Consider the following 18266-nt stretch of genomic DNA (forward strand, 5'->3'; position numbering starts at 1 on the left):
TCTCCCGCGATTCGCGGACACCTAAGTTGCAATACAGGGCATCTTTCATACAATTCTAACCATATTTCTCATATACAAACGTTCACAAATTAAGGGGGCGCAGCCCCTTACGACGGTGTGAAGAGCGCCCGTAGGGCGCGATGAATCACCTAGTATATATATATCTGCTGTTTCCTGAGGTGTCCCCGTGTATAATAATAATAATGCCATGACACCACAGGCTGCTCCTCCTGTATAATCATTTATGTGTCATGGCATTACTTTTATTATATTATACAGGGGGAGCAGCCTGTGTTGTCATGGCATTATTATTGTACAGGGGGAGCAGCCTGTGGTGTCATGGCATTCATTTTATATTATACATGGGGAGCAGCCTGTGGTGTCATGGCATTATAATTATACAGGGGGACCTACAGATACAACCGGCCCTTTGAGGGTGACCAAACTGCTGATGCGGCCCCCGATGAATTTGAGTTTGACACCCCTGCTATAGACCATCTCTGATGTCAGATATTTTTACTGTATTCCATACACTATTAAGTGTAGACAAATACCAATGTGTACATTAATGTCCAGGATCAGCACTAGGGGCCTGATTCAAAGTTGATCACTAATGTGCAAACTAGCAATCTGCAATGACTGTGACTAAGCTCCTCTCCATCTCGTATCTTTTTTTTTGGGGGGGCAGCCTAAACGTAGGCAAGCCTGGTGTAAGAGTGTCAGTGACTGACTGAATGTCAGTGTCATCACTTGTCTGCGTCAACACTAGGGTGGCCAATCCCGGGATCGGTGGGATCCTGGGATTTGGCCCGTAAAACCCTGGGATTTAAATCCTGGGATTGGAGTTTCCAATACCGGGATTTCGGGATTAAACTCCTGAGGCGCAGTCTAATGCCGGCCAGCACCTGACAACTGCATAACCTGCCTGGCTCCTGGCTTTACTAACCGCCCACCCACCTTGCTCCCAGCCTTACTGCCTGTCTGCCCAACCGCCCAGCTCCCGGCCGCAAAGCACATATAAGTAAGATGTGGGGGGGGGGGTTTTACTTAGGAAGCCAATAGGATTGGGCATTTTGTTTCCCGGGATTGGCATCCCTATTTAGCACCACCATCCCAGTCAGCCAAGTCTATACAGTATTGTCTAGTCAGTGTATAAACTAGATGATATAGTAAAAGATATCACTCAGAAGGGCCTTATCCTGTCTAGTGTGCATGGTGTTTACAATGGCAGCTAGGAGCTGGTACTGGTACTTTATCTCTCTATGTTTTTTTCTCTCCAATGCTCGATACATCTCCACCTTTGTATATTAGAGCGGGACAGCATTAGGGAAATGTTTTACAAGGGTAATCTAGCTGCTACATTCAGAATATCATAGGTGCAGTCTGGTATAGGGGAGGCCGGTAAGGGGGAAGTTGCAGTATTAATGTGGGTGACAATGAGCGCATGAGTCACAGTTTGCCTGTTATAAATATTCTCAGCAATTTGCTGCCTATTGTATAACATCACATTCACATCTGCTACAAACTTTAATGCTGTGTACACACTGTGAGATTCCCTTGCTATTCAATTTAAGATTCGAGTGCTATGCAATCTTTGCATACTCTGTACTATTTACATACAATTCATACAATCTGCATTAGATCTGCACTATATAGTAATTGCTGGCCTGTCTATCTGGGTTTCGATCTGTGCTGTCACGGGAGAACGCATCGGGATCGCAAGGTAAAAAAACCTGTGTGATCTGCATACGATCTGCATGCGATTTGACTGTATAGTCAAAATCTTCTGTCAAACACTGGCGTAACTATAGCACCGCAGCCCCCGCCACCGCGCGGGGCGCTGTGCATATGAGGGCGCCGGGGGCTGCGGTGCTATAGTTACACCTCCCCCCAATCCCCCGCAGGCTTACCTATTTCGCTGGTCCCGGCGGCTACGTTCTTCTGCTGAGGACCACCACAAAATGGCCGCCCCCATATAGCACACAGTTCTCTGAAACTGTCTGCTGTATGGGGGCGGCCATTTTGTGGTGGTCCTCAGCAGAAGAACGGAGCCACCGGGACCAGCACGAAAGGTAAGGCTGCGCGGGATTGGAGGGATTTGAATGGGCGGCAGGGGGCACCCCCCCCCCTAAGGGTGGGGGGGCGCTCAAAACTTAGCTACGCCGCTGATGTCAAATCTCACCATGTAAGACTTGCAGGATTCATGGCAGTGTTGGGAGTGTGTATCTGACATCAGCTACTACTCTTATGTACAGAAACATGGCGCCTGCTCTGCTACAGCTGTGACCAGTCGCTGTATCCATACAGTTGGTCTACCCTTAAACCCGATGTTCCCTGTTCCTACATATAGGTTCCGAATGCCTACCCAATTGCAAATGAATTTCTGGGTGGCAGCTTCGGATGTAGTATGCCGGGATGACAGTCAGTATACAACATCGGAATTCGGACTGCCAGTACTCCAAGAGGGGACGAGCTCAAAGGGGCTCATTGCGGGATCACTGCAATTGCCATGTTGCGAGCTCAATGTGCTTGCCACAGGTTCTGTTGTCTCTCTATAGGGGTCATGGAACCCCACGAGGGAAAACAGCCCCTGTAAGTTGGGATCCCATCTGTCGGGCAATTAACAGTTGGGATTCCGATGTTGGTACAGTATATGGACCATCGGAATCCCGACTGTCAGGAAGTCATCAAACCCCCGGCAGCTCCACTTGCCGGTATCCGCAGTTGCTCTTGGTGCAGAAAATCCTATAGTGGTTATTGCTGTGCAGTGGTATGGACATGTGCTGTTATTATGAGTGCAGATTATATTTAGGATTTTTCTTGTAATAGTTCTAGACCATGGTCTAGTGCGGAGTGACTATTAGATGCCTAGGTGCACACTCTGTGAACTGCTTAACCTGGTACCACCTATGTGGTGGCGCTCCACCCCTGTGCAGGTGGTGAACCACTTACCCTGGTACCACCCATGTGGTGGCACTCCACCCCTATGCAGATGGTGGACTGCTTACCCTGGTACCACCCATGTGGCGGCACTCCACCCCTGAGCAGGTGGTGGACTGCTTACCCCGGTACCACCCATGTGGCAGTGCTCCACCCCTGTGCAGGTGGCGGCTGTGGAACTTTTAAGACCCCACCTACACACTTCCACTTGAGGGGCTGGAAAGTGAGTATTGGTGGCAGTGTGGGGGAGAGGGGGGTAGTAAGTTGTAGTTTTGCCTAGGTGCAGGGGGGGGGGGGGGGGGGTAGTCAGTAGTTTTGCCTAGGGTGCCTAGAAGCCTCACTGGGTTTAGGGAACAAGTGAAACTGCTGCAGTATAAACAGATTGTGCGACATGCATTCCGTTTGCTAGAGAATGGTAATAATTATTATTAACACTTCCTTCTTTTCCATCGCATAGGTTGATTAGCAATAATTAACATAATCAGCTGCAGTAGCTGCGTGTTCTCTTTCCACCTCCATCATTAGTGTTAACATGGAAAAGGCTTGGTAAGAATTTAATCTATTAAAAGGAACCGATTCAAGATTACGTCATAGGTATTATTATATGTGTACGGAGAGACTGCAGCACATTCAGCAGCATTGCAATGTCTCACGGGGTGGATCCGGTGCCTCACACAGTGAGGCACCTCGCACCTCAGCTCATCAGATAATGCGCACAATGACGGAAGGTTATTTGAGGAAACAGAAAAACAAATGTCAAAAATGGAAATCACAGAGTGTTCAAATCCTAAATGGTGAACTTTTACTTGAAAATAATAATAATAAAACAATATATATATATATATATATATATATATATATAAATATAAATATATATATATATATATATATATATATATATATATATATATATATATATATATATATATATATACAGATGTGTCCTCATACATCGTGGCTCACAACGCGCTTTTTAGGCCTCCGAGTCACGAGTTGTAGATTGCGTTATGGCCTGCGGTATGTCCCACTCCATGTAATACATAGTTTAACCACTGGGTGACGAATGTTCCACGTTAAGACTACGGTGCTGAATACAACGATGTTGGAGTTGACATTGAGAGTATGAGAATCTGGCCAATCAATGTTCTTCCCTTTATAAAAGAAAAAAAATCTGTCTTCTACAAAACACAATGACAGGCTGCCACGCAACTTCCCACATCAGATTTTGTCCAACTTCCCACTACAGATTTTGTCCTTACTTTAGTGAAAGAGTACACAAAAGCAGATGTGTTCGGTTATACATGTCATTGGCAAAGATTGCTACTGTGTAAACATGGAATCCATGCTAACCTTTACTAATGCTGGATAACTTTCACATGGTACATTATTTAAGTCTACCATTACGCTGTACTACGCCATGGAAACAGTTCACTCAGACACAGACCGACACCTCAGACAAAAGATTTTGATTGCAGTCTGCCTAATTGTTGTTGCCTTGCTATTGGCCGACCATAATTCAAATGCACCTATCAGCTTTTGGGCCGGAAGGTTTTCCTTTGTCTGTGCCAGCATACCGTAAATTCAGTTACAGACGTCAATACTGTTAAACTATTCAATTTGTATTCCTTTTGCCTTTTGAACAAAAAAATTGTACACGATACAGTTATTGTCCTTACTTGTCAATACATACGTTATTGTCGTTATATACTGAAAGTTACACAAACCAGGTTTTTTTTGCACAAGTAGATTTCCCACTTCAGGTAAAAGTCCTTACTTTAGTGAAAGAGTACTTGGATTGAATACGGTAAGATACAGGCAACCAATGGAGGGACTGGCAGAGCGGATCAGCAGACGATGAGCGTCTTGCTAGGAAGATTAGCCTAGCAGCAGCATTTAGAATGGATTGTAGTGGTGAGTCTGTTCTTGGGAAGACCAGTTAGGAGACTATTGCAATAATCAATGCGGGATATAATGAGTGCATGGAAGAGATTTAGTAGTGTCTTGTGTGAGATAGGGTCGTATTTTGGATCTGTTTTTTAGATGCATGTAACATGATTTGGAGACAGATTGAATATGGGGATCAAAGAACAGTTCAGAGTCGAGGATGACCCCCAGGCAATGAGCTTGTGGGGTAGGGTAGATTGTCGAGTTGTATAAGCTTTTTTAGAAGCTTTAGTAAAATGACCTCATAGTACATGTAGTACAGTAACTGCCCTTGTACAACAGGGGAGCGTGGAGAAGAATCAGGCAGGTTGACCGAGCTGTAAACCGAAAAATCCCACCACATTGAGGGTTCTGTGTTACCTGTCAGCTGAGCAGAACCTAGAACCTCAGTTCTGGATTTCCTATAGAGACCATCAAGGAACCTTCAGCAAGTGGTACCTAAGGAGTGCTGGGGGGTCCATCTGCCATGGAGGACTGCAGGAGCCAAGGAGAAACTTCCTCCTTGGTAATTAAACTGAGAAGAGGGCATACTGAAGACAAGAGGAGGTGGCCTGGCCATCTGTTCTGAAGAACCCACAATACAAACCCTGTGATTGAAACCGCAGGAGCCGTCCAGCGCACCAAGCTGCTGAAATGACCTAATGAAAATGGCTGACTTGTATAGTATGATACTAATATGGTCCCTAGCTGGATCACAAAGAAGAAGAGTTTTAGACCAGACAAATAAACTATGATCTCTGTTTGTAAGAGTTGGAAGTTTGCAATGGTCCAGACTGAAGCTTCCTGATGATGGGTGTCAGATCCAGACACCCCTAAGTCAGCAAGTCTGCATCTTGAACCCATCATGTCTTCAAAAGTGGGGTACAACATGCCCCTGTTTTGAAGAACTGTGCTGAGTTCCACGCCAAAATGACAGATACAGTATCGCACATGCGGTGCAGATGATATCCGATGCACAGAGATCTTGCACCCGTGCATAGCCACAACCATCAGATTTATACATAAACCCTCAGATTTATATACAAATCTGATGTAGGTCCTTTGCACTTTTACATTAGTAAATACCATTCTTGTGTTTTGTGAATTACACAAAAAAAAAAGGAAATGCCGCAATAAAACATTTAGCAGCTCATGATGTCTGCCGGGAGATAACTGAAGGCTTATACTGAGCTGGTGGCATTGCTGAGAACGGATGACCTATGTGAACTGCGCTTCCCATCACCACAACCATTCCCAGGTAAATAACTATATCATTTTCCCAACGTCTCGATGGAGAATTCTCTTCTTGGGTCATGGATGACTTACAGCGCCCATTGTGACACCGCGATCCATCAGTCTAGTGACAGCGGAGATGTCATTGTTCAGTGAATGGAAAGGATATGACATTTACTACATGTACTGTACAGGGTACAGCGGGATACAGGATCCACGTTCTCTGGATAAAATCCATAATCACTAACTACATACAGATTTATAGGAATAAAGAAGGGAAATATAAACTCCCAAAAATAATATTTTATATACAGGCACTGTATCTCTTATGTAGACCAGAAGGGGTCAAGTTTTTAAAGTTTGGGGGCATACATACTGTATCACACCTTCCGGATACATAACTCAGTGTGGTTCCCCGGAGCAATCAATCAGCTGCTGACATGGTATAAAATCCTCTAGATAATGACACCTAGAAGCTGATTGGTTTCTCTGGGCTTAGTCGTTTTTTGACAAATCGAGAGTTTGTTTCTGTGTGTGAGTTGTTTTATTTTACTGCTGACTTTTTATGCCAACATTTTTTTTTCTTTACCAAACCCGTTAAATAGTCAATAAATGATTTGACACTTTTACGCCAACGTCTTCATCTGTTGTTGTTGTTTCATACCTATTTTAAATTTGATTTAATTGTAGCTATATAAGAAACTGTAAATAAATAAATAATAAATAAATAAATTATCAATAATGGATATAAGGAGTCATTGGGTGAAATTTACTAAGATGTGACATGCACTTCACAGGTCATTTTGCTATGGGCAACCAATCACATCCTGTCTACTATCTTCTAGAGAAAGGTAAATAAATACGCTTCTGATTGGTTTCCCATAGCAACATGACCTGTGAAGTGTATTTCACATCTTAGTAAATTTCACCCATTAGCTGTTATGAGTATTAGGGCCAGATGTACTAAGCTTGAAAAGTGATAAAATGGAGAGTGATAAACCACCAGCCAATCATTTAGTAACTGCCATGTTACAGGCTGGGTTTGAAAAATAACAGGTAGGAGCTGATTGGTTCATGGTTTATCCCTCTTCATTTTATCACTTTTCAAGGCTTAGTACATCTCGACCTCAGTGAGTAGCTGGCCAGCTGTTATGAGACTACAGTTCCCAGCATGCCTTTTGAGTACTGGATTTTGCTGTACACTAACAGTATTTGGAATGAAAATCTTTGCACATCTAAGTGACTTCTACAGTAGCTGTCTCCTGGCTGTAACTAAATGGCCCAGTGCTTGCAGCACCGATCACCATTCTCAATTTCTAAATAACATAAAACTACTACTGTAGAACTACTGTACTTGTGTGTAACATTTGAAAGTTCTTCACTCTCCAAAGGCACCAATATATGTAACTAATGCAACCCTTTCATGTTCCCAGCATAGGGGATGCAAAACTGTTTCTCAGACCAATTCATGTTTAAAATAAACTGCCACAAGTAAAGACAATAAACAGAAGTGTTTTAAATCCTGCACCTAAAGAACAGAGTGTAATGCATTGTTACTGAACTTACTGGAGCATTCAGTAAATAGTTGGTTGGATATAAGAAGACACAGAGGTGCACTATTCTATTAAGGGCAAACAAAAGGGATTTACCCTGATTTTTTTCCCCAAGTTTTTTTTTCTTGGGTCACTTCAATTACAGGGCATCCTCCCCCCCCCCCCCCCCCCCCCCCCCAAAAAAAAAAAAAAAAACGTTCAGGAGAAAACACCATATTCACAATTGTGACCATGAAAATGGGTCAGTAATCAGGGATTGTTTTCTCCCGCCAAAGTCAGTCACTTTGCACTAGGACAAGCTCGTACTCTCTTTTACTAAGCTAAAGCGTGGGTCTTTAAACTGTGGCCCTACAGATGTTGTGAAACTACATGTTCCAACATGCATTGCCACATTTTTTCCTATAAGAGCATGCCACTGTCAGGGCATGCTGGGACATGTAGTTCCATCTTCTTGTTTTTTGCACCTGCACTTTATCTTCATTGTCCGTCCTGATGAAAAGGTGCAAGCCTTGAAACGTAGACAGACCTATGGACAACCATTATGCATTCTTCTAAATAAATCACCAAGAATCTTCTTAATTCAAGTCCTGTGAGTGCTGCCTCATTCCGCCTCCCCGAATTGGGGAAGTGATCCGGATAATGTATATATGACTAATGAGGAAACACCAGAGCAGCCACCAGCAGCAATTCCCGGTAGTACTAACCTTTCCATACAATGAATATGTAATTTACCTTCTATTATCCAACCCTTTCCATATTCATCAAGGTGTCTCCATCATTCTATAGTTTGCAGTCTAATAATCAGCTGGGAAAAGTGTTTTTTGCCCAATTATGATATACTGTATTGGCTTTCACCAATCTATTCCCTTCTGATCCTCTGATCTTAGTTGTGTGCGTTCTGAGATCTCAGGTAAATGACAAGTGCATTGAGGTGGTAATACATAAATGTACATCACGTAATGGCTACAGGCAGCTCTAGTCATGACCATTTAGGTGCCCTTGGTCACGATTGAAGCTAAAATTGCAGCCAGTGCCATCGCTGAGCCTATTGGGCACTGCTATGGAATTATGGTGCCCTAGGCATTTGCCTATATGGTCTATGGCATGACATAATCGCCGGTCACCATGGTAACGTCGGCACACTACTTGCACGGGTGCATATGAGTTGCTCAGTGCCCCAAGACAGCTCATCTGTCTTAGAGGTTGCATTTTACCTGGTCTCTGGCACCGACGCCATGGTCCAGTCCAGCCAAGATGTGACAAAAACCATGCTTGCACCCTGCTCCCCACATGACTTGTCACTGTTCCCTACTAGAGCAATGTTACCTACAGTAGTCTATGATGTCCGGGGAGGTGGAGGGATGGTCCTTTGTGGTTTCTATCCATGGCTGTAATATCCATGTGAGGGTGGGGGGGGGGGGTTGCTATTGACGGCTTTGATATACAGGGAAGGAAGGTACAACGCTGGGAGCAAACATAGATTTTAGGACAACTCACTGTGGATATGGTGGGTGGAGCTACAATGTGGGTGGAGTATTAGTTGGCCCACCCACATAAAGCCAGATCCATAGACACCCAAAAAGCACAGATTTTTTAAATCCTCAGACTCCAGATTGCCACCCTCACACACTCTAGAACCAGTCAGGGTGTGATTTCAGCATTATCTTTGTCATTATCCCATCATTAAACCCAAGCATTCACATATTGGGCGGTATTCAATGAGGCTGATTCGCCATGTTTTTATGGCGATTTTGTGCTGTAAGGCGAATTTTTGACTAAAACGTTTTTTTTCGCCATGATTCACCGAGTAGCAATCGCTATCTTTTTATGGTGAAGTGGAATGTGAACTTTTAAAATAAAGTGTTTTGTTTTTTACATTTGGTGTAAAAAAATCAGGAATTTTATTCTGAGGAGGGGCATGCTATTTTTATTCAAATTTTTTTTTATTTTTTTTACACAGACCAGCCAGCAGGGGGCCGGAGCCGAGCCGCTCATTAGATATTCATATATTCACTTCACCCGATCATTACATATGCATGATCGGGTGTAGTGAATATAACCGGTCCCCTGCTGACACCCCTGGGGGGCAGCCTGTGCTGCCTGGCACCCGGGGAGCCCACCTCCCCCCCACAAACGTTCTGGAGCAGGCAGGGAGACTTCCATCTCCCTGCCTGTCGCCGTCCTTGGGCTCCCTGCGGCATCGCCGCAGGAGTTAAAATTCGCCAGTCAGGGGCAGCGAGCCACTGACTCGTTGAATACTGGAGCCGGCGAGGCTCCGGAACGCAGCGAGCAGTGGCGAATGTGCAGCAAATCCTAAACAGGATTCGCTGCACATCGCCAAAATGCTCATTGAATACTGCCCATTATCTTTCACACAGAAGAGCAATCAGAAATGCTTGAACAATAATTTGCTTTCATGTGTGCCATGGGGGATTACATGCTCGTTGCCACAGAGGAGTTGAATGCTCATTGTCACAGGGGAGCTAAATGCTTGTTACCGCGGGGCTTCATGCTCGATCCCAGGGGTTTCATGCTCAATGCCAGGAGGAGTTGAATGCTCGTTGCCATGAGGATTACATGCATGTTGCCACAGGGAATTAGATGTTCATTGCCACGGGGTGAATAAATGCTTGTTGCCATGGGGGAGTGAAATGTTCCATGCCACAGAGAAGGTAAATGCTCATCGTCACAGGGAAGCTAAATGCTTGTTGCCACAGGGGAGTTAAATGCTCGTTGCCACAGGGGAGTTAAATGCTTGATGCCACGGGGGAGTCAAATGCTTGTTGTCATGAAGGAGTTAAATGCTCGTTGCCACGGGGGTTTACATGCTCATTGTCATGGGGGTGTTAAATGCTCCTTGACACGGAGGAGTTAAATGCTCGTTGCCACAGGGGATTACATGCCCATTGCCACAGGGGAGTTAAATGCACATTGCCACTGGGGAGTTAAATGCTCGAAGCCACAGGGGAGTTAAATGCTCATTGTCACATGGGAGTTAAATGTTCATTGCCATGGGGAAAATAAATGTTCTTTGCCACAGGGAAGTTAAATGCTTGGTGCCACAGGGGAGTTAAATGGTCATTGCTACCGGGGGGTTACTGTATATGCCATGGGGGGTTACATTCTTGTAGAGTGGTGACAGCCAGGCAGAGAGTGGTGGGCAGCCTAGGTGTATCAGATCCATGCCATTTTTAAATCTCACACTGACTCACGAGCCAATTGGATCTCACAGTCCAGCAGTCATTCAGGAGCCACCACTGCCTGATTGGCTGCCAGGCCACAAACTTGGATTGGCTTGTGAGCTAGCGCAAGATTAAAAATAGCTGCAGGCCTGCTTTGAATCTGACACAGCATTAGCCGGGCTGCCCACCACTCTCTGCCCTGCAGTTACCACTCTCTGCCTGGCTGTTCCTACTCCCCATTACAGTATGCGCACAGTAAGATGCCATAGTATTCAGGGCGCTGACAGCAATGGAGAAGACTGTCAGCGCGCTGATTACTATGGCATGGTACTATGGCACTCTTGTGCATCGTCCATGTAATGGGTGGGCCGGCCCTGGGAAGGTGGTAAACGTGGTGGCTGTCCGTGGGGCGTGGAGGTGGGGCAGGCAGTTAGGTGGGAGTGAATTGGCCACAGGCCCTTAGAACCTTGGGGCACTTGAGAAACTGCCCATTATGCCCAATAGAAGACAGCTCTGCATCTGTACTGTACCAGTGGTTTATGGTCAATGTAGAATACTTTTGCCATCGATGGAGCATAGGTCCACCCCTGAAAGCCCACCCCTAGGTTCTGGTTGGCTCACAGCTCTGTTCCATCCATTAGTAAAATCTTCAATGGTTATCCAATTCATAGTATGATGCCATTGATGGCCACTTTCAATATAGTCGTCCTAATCCAGAGGTGGGGCTACAGGGCAGTCCATAATTCAGATAGAGGAGCCACACCAACTGCCAGTGACTTTCTATTGACCATTTTTGGCTGCAGTTGGATTGGCAGTTGGTGTGGCTTTATTTGAATTTTGAACTGTGCTGCAGTCTTGTCACTGTGTGCTACAGGGGACACAGATAGGTTCCAGTTAGCTCAGTGAGACTCTGTGTTATAATGCATCCACACAATTGTTTATCGCTTGCATCCTGCATGAACACCAACACATGGTCACCGGTGGTCTTTATGCTCTGCTCCATGCTCAGAGTCTGTTATGTATAACTGTGAGTACTGACGTACATTCCATTTAGTTCTCAATAAGCCACTTTACTGCTTAAGGACTGGGCTGTTCAGTGACACAAGAGCTTTTCCTGGTTTGCACCACTGAAAATAGTGCACGCACATTGCAATATAAGGGCCATGATTATCCAATATCCACATGTTTATGACTAATGTCATAAACCAAATTGAAGATCTTGGCCCATATATTTGCAGAATAATGCTGGTGTTGTAATTGGTTGCTGTCATTGAAAATGGATCACCAATGTGCTGTGGTAAATGTTTTCACCTGCTTGGTGGTCTAGAAAGTGTGACAGCTATTTGCAGCCACAAAATAAATCGGGATCAGGCTATTTCAGGGTTGCCGACTTTTGTAGTCTTTCAATAGGACTTCGGGGGCGGGGCTTGAGTGTGACGCCATTAAGCCCTGCCCCCATGATGGTACATGGCCCAATTTGCCGATCTCCTTGGAGGGGGCGGGGCTAAAATGACGTGTTATGACACTTTAACCCCACCCTCTCATCGGAGATCAGCAGATAGGGTTATTTAAATGTCACGGTCAGGCAGAGGAAGCCGCGATCTGGGAGGGTTGTCCACCTTTCTGGGGGGCTGGGAGGGGGACCTGATTTTCGGGACCCTCCTGGGCATTCCAGAAGGGTAGGCAACCCTGAGCTATTTTTGTTAACCACCATTTATCAAAGCTCAACTCTTTATTGTGCAAACTCTCTTTAGCCATATTAAAATATATTAAATTAGATTGCACATATTACATTTAAAGCGTGAAAGCTCTTTAGCTCTGCAGCCTGGTTCCGGGATGCAGGAACAGATTGTTCTTTAATGTGTTTGTGATTGAAATTAGATATTGTATTTGTATATTTGGGCTAAAAGCAATCATTCTTTCCCAGATTTTCTTCTATATTTTTAGAAAACGATCCGGCGCCGACAGTGAGAAAACAGCGACCAACTGCGGAAATATTGTTACTCATCGTAAATGTTTTAATCAAACAAGCAATACATCTTCTCTCCGGGGAATCTATATTTTCTGTTCACTTGACATTTCCATCCTCTGGCACATGGTTTTTAAACAGTGTAATATCATTTTCTGTAGACATAGATCTTACGCAAATTTATTCTGAAATAGCCATAATGGATTTCTTTTTCCAGCTGACTTTTTTACAACTTTCCCTTCCTAAGCTTTCCTCATATTAAAATAGTCATTCTGAGTTGTCAAAACGTTGTGTCAGATTGTGAGTATTGTCTCCGGTGACAGAACGGTGAGGCTGGCAGAGATAAAGATTTCATCTTTCCCTCCGTCCCCGGAACACTGTGTGCTGTCAAGTCCACGCGTTTCGCTCAGCCCAAGTGATTACTGCAGTTCACTGTCAAACACATCGCTGTGCACTTTGTCTTGTAGTCACTTCTGCTGTATATGTGACTTTGTTTTTAGGCTTAGTTATCCGGAATTGTAGGACAGAGCGAGTTATGTCATTCTTCATTAGATTTTAAGTTGATGCAACAGCAGATAACATATAACTACTGTAGGAGGAGATTCTGTACGCAGATCCTCAAATACAGTATTCCTTTATAGCTTGGAGGAAGCATAAAAGTTGATGGCAAATAATTAAAAAGAGATTTTGCGTTCTTTAATGTTTAACCCATTGAGTGCCAATGTTGATGTGAGAGATCCTCAAAATATGCCAGCACCGCTCACATTGAATTTTGCATAAATTGATGGGGGGGGGGTGTCTTTGCTGTAGCCGTTTGGGGGGCAGGGCTTGAGCATGATGTCATTAAGCCCCGCCCCCAAGATGTTAAATAGGCTAATTCGCGGATCTCCGTGGAGGGGGCGGGACTAAAATTGTGACATTTTAGCTCCACCCCCTCCTCTGAGACTTGCGGATTGCGGCATTTAAATGCCGTGATCGGGGGGGGGGACAGTGGGGTTCCCCCTGAATCCGGGAGGGTTGCCCACCTTCCGGGGGGCCGTGAGGGGGACCTAGATGTATATCTATATTAGGGTAACAGGGTGCTACTCCACTATAGATATGTATCACTTCCGGTACCTGGTTCTTAAAGGCAAATACAAACCACATTTACCCCCCAAGATGGTGTAAAACCATTCAGCAAGTGAACTATGGATGGTTTCTCCCACTGATAGACACCCCTGCTTTACAATGCATTAGGCTGTGGGACAATGAGAGTCTAGGGCGGAGCTTGTGTATCCTAGATGGTGGGAAACTATCTGGTTTCTACCCCATCATTGGGAGATGTAATCAACATCGGTGACAGACCATTGAGGATTTTGAAACACTGATGGTGGAACAATCCGTAGGCTTCCCCTTGGTGACTGGCAACGGAGGCCTTTAGTTGGGAGGAAATGCTGTCTTCCCTGAGGGCTCTGAATGGCTGAGCCCCTTAATGTGGACAGGTCTGTGAGCGGTGCACCTAATTGCATATACAGTACACTGCAGGATTTATTCGCTGTATATAAGTAAGCTCTCGTGGCCTATTCAGACTTTTCACCTCATGAAACAGATCTCTCAGTAGGAGCTGCTTCTGCGAGACTGTAAGTGGAAAATCACATGTGCAGGAGACATCACAGCACAGAGCCACAGTAGTATAATAAGGGTGACATTTAATAGGATGCGATTTTTTCTCACTTTCAAATTTGCCCATTATCGCACTTTTTAAAATCGCATTTTTTGCCACAAATTCGCATATTTAATGAGGTGCGTATTCCGGGGAAAAAAGTACGATTAAGTGCGATAATGGGCAAATTTTAGGCATGAAAATGTGCGAATTTGAGGTAATGTGCGAATTTGTGTTTATAAAAAAAAAAAAGGCGTGAGGTCCCCCCTTCTGAGCATAACCAGCCCCGGGCTCATTGACCCGGACCTGGTTCCAAAAATACGGGGGACAAAAAGCATAGGGGTCCCCCGTATTTCTAAATCTAGCCCCGGACTCTTGGACCACCCGCGGTGTCATGCCACAGCCGGGGGACACTTTTTATATAAGGTCCCCCGGCCGAAACATGAGCACCGTGGCTGGTCAGCCTTGGACGGGGTACCTGGAGGAGTGGGGACCCCCCAATTAAGTACCCCTCCCAGGCTTCACCCATCCAGGGCTGAAGCCCGCAACTGTCACCGGCGTCCGTGACAGCATTATAGAGGCTGTTAGCTGCGCAAGAGAAAGCCGGCTCACCTCGCTGTCAGTGTGGGGTGAGCTGGCTCTGCAGCACAGACACCAGCGCTGGACCCTGGATTGGTAAGTATGTTGGTGTAAAAGTGAGGTGTGTGGTTGTGTGTGTAATAAAGTTATACTTTCAGGACAGCTTTGCATAGCGCTCCGCTATGCAATGCCGTCCTCCCCCCCTCTGTCGGCGCCGGGCAGGGGGAAAGCCGCTCAGTTCCTATGCACTGAGCAGCTTTCCCCACAGCGATGAACGCGATCATCGCAGTCCATACACGCTGGGCATAGTCGTCCAGTGTGTATAGACCTTTAGAATGCACCCCAGCCAAAGCTAACTCTCCCTGCACATGTAAATTCTGCCCCTGCAGCGCAGCATGGTTTTGCCGAGTTGTGTGCTAGGCCCGTGATATGGTATGTTGCACTTTTGTAGTGTATGCAGCGGCTGCCGTCCATTGCAGCCTACTCTGCCTTTATGCGAGTAACAAAATGTTCAGGCAACAAGACGTATTGATGGAGCCAGTAAAACGTTCATTAGAACTCCTGAAGAATTACGACCCAACAGGAGGCTTAATGCATTTTTATTCACAGGTCCATATTTTTTTTCTCCACTTTGGGTGTTAAATATCTAGTGTGACACATTTTGTAGCCATAATGTACGACTTTCTCCCTTATACCTGCCTGTCTCGAATTCTCCAATGTTATTTACTGCTCCAACATCTTGCTATATCCCCTGCACTAACTATATTACAGGGCCTGGGAACAACACGAAAATCCACCCAAAGCTTTGTTTTTTAAGGGGAATAATTCACTGCGGTGTTACAGTAAAATGAAATGGATGACCTGTAGTCATGTCCCGAAATCTCTCTCTTCGCACAGATCCTTCCTAATGGCTCCCGGTCTTAGTCCCACCCAGCGACATGCATCGTTTGTACACTGAAGATAATACTCTAGCATTTGCTGCAGGAAAGCGCAGATGTGTAACATATTAAAAAGAAAATGTTGGTTAGATTGGTTGGATACAGGCCCATATTCAGATTGATTCAGTCGTGGCATTAATTTGCACCGGGACCAATGTCTTGCGTATATATGCGCATGCGCAACTGCATTTCTGCGCATGTGCCTATGCTGGAAGCGTGCGAACTCAGCGCTTAATCTGTTCGCTGATTGCACACTCCCTGAGCGGAGGGAGGGAGAGGGACGTGGGGTGCTGGCCAGGGGCAATAGCATTTGCATACGCCTAGCGTTTCATGGGCGTTCCCAAGAAACTGCTGGGCGTACATATGATAATGCGGTCATGATGCATGTGCGGTGGCGGCCAGCTGACATAACTGGATGTCAGCTGCCCGCCCATATCACCGCGCTTCTTCCTTCATATGTATGAGTGGTCTCGACATATGCGTGTGCCTTTCCCTCAGCGACCATCGAAAGATGGGGGAGGTTCCCACTGGCCTGCGAATATGCGAATGGTTGTTTATGTAAAACATCCATTCGTGTGCTGGATGAACGAACTCGGCGTGAAAATGGGGGCGGGCGTCCCACCATTCGCTGAGTGGTTTCTGGATGACTCGCAAGGGTGCGAATTCACGCCCGAGCGAGTCAACCAGAATAAGGGCCACAGTGCAGCATATAGAGCAGTGCTGTTGGATACAATGCGGGATACAGGGCAGGTCGGATAGAATGCAGACGGGATACATTGCGGGTATCCCGTAAAGTGTAGGGTATATTGTGGGTTAGATACAATGCGGGATGGATACAGTGCAAGATGGATACAATTCAGGATGGATACAATGTGGGATGGATAAAGTGCAGGGTATAGAGCAGGTTGGATACAGTACAGGTTTGATACAATTCGGGGTGGATACAGTGCAGGTCAGATACAGTGCAGGTCGGATACACCAACATACACTTACTGTGACATGGGGTATCTGTGTCCTCGGTTCGAGGGAGATTACAGTGTCGGCAGTGTAGAAGTGCCAGTGGTGTTGGCATTGCCGGGTATTGGTTGTGTCACAGTGCAGGAGTGCCAGTATCCTTAAAGTGACTAGTGGCTGTGTCGGCAGTGCAACAGGGGATGGTGGTGCTATACAGGTGCTGCAGGACAGAGAGGCCGGCACTAATGACCAGAGGAGAAGCAGGGAAGAGGCAGCAGCGGGTGGGTTGGATACTAGGTGAGTGCCAGCGGGTGCGCCCACAGTGTAGATGCAGTGTGGGCAATGCACCAACGGCATGCACCTACTGTAGTTACTGCCCTGCCTTAAGCAGCACTGAACTCAGTACCATTGTATGTACCAGCCAACTGGAACATCCGATTGATATGGCTTTGACAGGTGTACATGCACTGCCCATGTTACACCAAAAATGCAACTTTCAGATCCACACTAATCCGCATTCACACAAATTTGTTGTGGGCAGAACCAAGCTGGATATTTTATTTTAGTATTCACTAAACCTTGCTATATTTATTTCTTCTAATACTCATTCATCCTACTATATAATATAAGGCTAACGCTGCTCCTAAACTCTGTGGGGGGGATACAAGGGTTTTGTGTGAAGGCAGCCCCTAAACCAGGGGTGTCCAAACTTTTTGCGACGAGGGCCATATACAGAATGGTGAAGTGTAAATGTGTGAGGGCCGACCATTCAGCCTGACATTCTTTGAATCATTAATCACATCAGAATGGTCCCCCACTCTGCCCCCATTCACTGTATGTACCCCAGCCTGTACCTTTACTGTATTTCCCCCAGCCTGCCCGCATTCACTGTATGTCCCCCAGCCTGCCTCTCCTTCACTGTATGTTCCCAATTCACTCTATGTTCCCCACTCTGCACCCATTCTCTCTGTCCCCCAGCCTGCCCCCCTTCTCTTAATGTCCATCAGTGCCTCCATTCATTGTATGTCCCCCAGCCTGACCCTCCTTCACTGTATGTCCCCCACTCTGCCCCTCCCTTCTCTCTATGTTTCCCAGCCCATTGTGTGAGACAGAGGAAGGGAAGGCAAAGCAGGCACTGCAAGGACAGGAGATGCTTGGGCTCCCACTGCCATCCTCCTCCGCTCTGCATATTACGGGAGCAAGCTGCCCCCCTCCCCAAACACTGATGTCACTGTGATTGTGGAGTAGGGCGATATACAATTGCAGCTGCAGGGGTAGGACGCCAGTTACATCTGACTGTGGCGGCCGACACCTCCTCACTGCAGCAGGTAAAGGCACACTCACCGGGGCCCC

This window comes from Crinia signifera, chromosome 1, assembly GCF_055691185.1.
Source record: "Crinia signifera chromosome 1, ASM5569118v1, whole genome shotgun sequence".
In the NCBI taxonomy this organism is placed as follows: Eukaryota; Metazoa; Chordata; class Amphibia; order Anura; family Myobatrachidae; genus Crinia; species Crinia signifera.